We start from the raw sequence: 381 nt of genomic DNA on the forward strand, positions 1-381 counted from the left end.
ACATACTCCCATTTCCCTAGGTTCCTTGTGGAGTACTCCTGTGATAAACTCACAATTTCCGTTGATAGAAGGCCCTCCAACTGTGGCCAACACTCCTACGGACTGAATTGATATATATGCATACATATATAAATATACTCATATGCATCACATATATACATGTATATATATGTGTGTGTGTGTGTGTATACATATATATATATATATATGTGTGTGTGTGTGTGTGTATATATATATATATGTATGTATAAATTACATACATACACACAAACATAGTTGCAGAGATATTGTTGTCATTTGCAAGAGGGACAAAAATAAGTGAAACCCCTTGAGGGCACAACAAGAAGACAAGCTTGTCTGACCACAACAAAAAACCACCAC

This window comes from Octopus bimaculoides, chromosome 26, assembly GCF_001194135.2.
Source record: "Octopus bimaculoides isolate UCB-OBI-ISO-001 chromosome 26, ASM119413v2, whole genome shotgun sequence".
In the NCBI taxonomy this organism is placed as follows: Eukaryota; Metazoa; Mollusca; class Cephalopoda; order Octopoda; family Octopodidae; genus Octopus; species Octopus bimaculoides.